The 3547-nt window shown below is 44.3% G+C and overlaps 2 long non-coding RNA genes across 2 annotated transcripts in view; one reads left to right on the forward strand and one right to left on the reverse strand.

Moving 5' to 3' along the window:
• LOC102674955 overlaps positions 1 to 3547 on the forward strand; it is a 34795-nt gene that overhangs the window by 25349 nt on the left and 5899 nt on the right. The window lies entirely within an intron of this gene.
• LOC116185150 overlaps positions 1 to 3547 on the reverse strand; it is an 18051-nt gene that overhangs the window by 13516 nt on the left and 988 nt on the right. The window lies entirely within an intron of this gene.

Genomic DNA, 3547 nt, shown 5'->3' on the forward strand with positions numbered 1-3547 from the left:
CGAGAGACAGCGGCAGGCCTGGTTTTCGTTCGATTTCGTTCGAGCGTTGGATTGCCACGATTAGTCGCGCACGAACGCTGTCTCATCCTCTCTCTCTCTCTCTGGAGGCATTTCTCCGCCGTTTCGAAGGAAGAAGGACGAAAATTTCTCCGTTTTATTCGAAAATAATCGGGAGGGCTCGTTAAGGATTTTTCTTTTTTCCAGTTCGAAAAATTGGAACGGATGCTTCACGAGTTTTCCTTTATTTTAGTCGTCGAGACGACGAAAGTTATTAGTCATCTTTGCCCGCTTTTCGATCGTCGACTGATTGTAAAAGTGCGCGGTGGAAAAGTCGTTTCGCACGCTTCAAATAATAAAGCGAAATAATCGAGTCGTTTGGAAAGGGAGAGAAGAGCAAGGGAGGACAGACGAGGGATTTCGACAAGCGGATGAGAGCGAATTCGATCGCGACGACTCTGCTGCGCCGCGAGAAGAAACAATTTCTGCCGTCGTCCCCCACTCCGAGGGCGATCCTCGACGGCGATCCAATTTCCGCGACCATTTTGTCATTAAGCCGAGAAAGGCTCGGCGCTCCTCTTTTATATATCGGTTACGGGGCGAGGCGGGAAGGAGAATCTAATTTTCGTTGATTGATACAAAGGACGTAGCCAGCCGCGATAACTCGAGACGTTCTCGATAGCCGAAGCGGGTTACGAAGCGGGAGGGCAAACTGTCGTGGCCGAGGTGAGTCATCCACGAATGGCTCAACGAAAATTCCACGCGGCCGAATCTTTCTCGAGCTTCCCATTAGCCCGTAAGCCTAACGAGGTCGATGATCACGCCTCTCGTCTAATGGAATTATTTTTGGACCGCCAATTAGTCATTGGGGAATATCTTCTTCTTCTTCTTCTTCTTCTTTTTCTCTCGTAAGAAAAGATTAACCTTTTGCGATTCGATCGAGAGATGCTGATCGGATCAACGTTTCGAAACTTTATCCGGTGAATCGGTGAAAAGAAGAAATGAAATTTCAAAAAGATAAATATTTTGTTAAAACTAAAATTATATTCCATAATTTATACATAATGATAATCGGAAATTAATTGTAATGGTAAAATGGTCGAAAAGCGGTAATAGTAACTTTATTCGAAATTTTTAACTGGTTACTTTTTCGAGTTAATGCCCAACTCCGAACGTATCTCAGTACTAAAAATTTATGACAAGATATTACAAGGAGTTGGGTTAGGTTAGGAATAGTGGTCGAAAAGCTAATATAGCTGCGAATAAACGTTATTCGAGCATTTTAAGAAGTGAATTATTTGAAGTAGAAGTTATTTATATTTGAAGTAACTTTATTCGAAATTGTTGCTCGACTCTGGACATATCTCAGTACTAAAAACTTGTGACGAGATATTATAAGGAGTTAGGCTAGGTTGAATACAATTTTTTTTCTTTTTCTCTAAACTATTCTCGCATTCGTCGTCTCAGTTCATCGAGTTATTCTTCTCGCATTCGGGACGAGAAAATAATTAGATCTTCCCTTCTTGAAGCGCTAATTCGAGCGATATTCTTGCGGTACGCGTGTAGCGTTTGCACAAGTGGCTGTTCATTTCCCTTGCGGGCAACGAAAAGCCGAGGGGAGAGAGGGAGAGAGGGAGGAAGAGAGAAAGAGAAAGAGAAGAGCCGTTAATTTAAACGGAGAAAGGCGTCGTGGGTTGCTAAACGATGAACAATAAACGTGACTCACAAGCTCGACTGCGCGTTTCCTTTATTTGCGAGTGTATCGTTCGAGAAGCGAACTCACTCTCTCCCTCTCTCCCTCTCTCTCTCTTCCCCTTGGCCTGTAACTTTTAATTAGTTTGACCTCGGCTATGCATCGAGTTCTTTGGAGATGTTTGGAGAGACGGTTAATTCTTTGAAAACATCGTAAACCGTCGATTCGATCCGCTCAGATTTTTAGTGATCGGCTCTCTACGAGAATATTCTCGTGGGTGGCCGAACGATTTACATAAAATCGTGGTCCTCGAGAGCACGACGCGTGGGCGATTCATCGAATGCATTCGAATTCGATCCACTGTCGCTTAAAGGGAAGAGTCTGATTTAAAATCTTCGAAACAATCGGATATCGACTAAATTTTATTCAATTTTGTTTTATCCATTACATGTTTCGAGGAACGTATATCAAATTTATCTCTCGAACCCAATCGATTTCATTCTATTTCGTTCGAATAATCCAATCGAATAATTATTATTAATCGGTGTGGTTCGAAATCGAATAAGGCAAAACTTAAAACCTTCGAACCTACGTTTCTCCCAAACGTAGATGATAATAATAGCTCGCTCACCAATTTAATCTCCTCTTATCTGTCCTTCGGGTTAATTACTCCCCTTGGAGATCGCGTTTCACCCGGTCAATTTTCGAAATGACTCTTTTTCCAGATCGCGTGCATCGTGACTCACCTTTTTTCGTCGCCACGCGTTTCCAACTAAATATCTGTGGAAACAACTGTGGAGGCCCAAGAAAAGGAAACGTGAAATATATAACAGGACGGAACGAACTTCGCCTGATAAACAAATTCGATTTGTTCGCGATTAAAATCAGCGAGATGCATGTCTGGACGACAATGACATGGCGCGATATCAATGATGACCAGAGAAATGTGAAAGAAAAGACGCCGGGCTAGACTTCTCGTTTTCCATTTTAAAAGAAACGTGTCAGCCGTTCCAGCGAGACAAGAAGAAGAATACGGGGACAGTGTGTTGGCATCGTATCGCTTCCTCTTTTGTTTCCTTCCACCGAATAATCACGAATACCGGCGCAACAGAAACCGGTCGCGATTGCTTCCTCTCCCCGGCTTTTCTCATTTCCCGATGGAGTCGCTGCTCCTCCTTCTTCCTCCTTTCCTTAAACGGGATATCAACTTCGCCTTTCGTTCTCTCTCTCTCTCTCTCTCTCTTCGGCAATTACTCTCTTCGGTCGGCGAGTATCGTTTCCCCTCCGCAAAGAGGTCACGTTGTCTGTCCACGTTTGTCGGATACGATTAATTCCATTCGTGTCGCGCGTGGCGGCCGCTAGAGGCTGTTTGAAAATGCGAACGTGAGGCGCGCGTGAAACACACTCGACATCCAATCCGTTACAAAGCTTGTCCTTTGTTTCGATTTGTCGGAAACTTCGATCGTCGAAACGAACGCGTAAACCGAAGAAGAAGAAAAATGTTCGGTCGATCGATCGAAAGAAAAGCGAGGAAGAAGAGGAAGAAGATCTCGATCCTTTCGAATTACGGAACGATGGAAAAAGGGAGGAAAAAAGGAAGAAAGGTATCACTAACCTTCTTCACGAAGGTTAAAGGAAGAATTTCTCTCTCTCTCGACTATTTTCTACCTCGCTTTCATACCGTTGGACAAAAATACACCCGATGGCACTCGTTTCAGAGCAGACGTTTCTTAAATAAGCGAGCGCCCGCGCGCGGGGAAGTCCCTTCGGAAGAAGGGGGAAACGCACGGAACGAATCACGTTCGCCCGCCACTTCCGTTTCGGAACGATGCTACAAATATGCTCGCTACACGTGTT

This window comes from Apis dorsata, unplaced genomic scaffold, assembly GCF_000469605.1.
Source record: "Apis dorsata unplaced genomic scaffold, Apis dorsata 1.3 scaffold_111, whole genome shotgun sequence".
Lineage (NCBI taxonomy): Eukaryota > Metazoa > Arthropoda > Insecta > Hymenoptera > Apidae > Apis > Apis dorsata.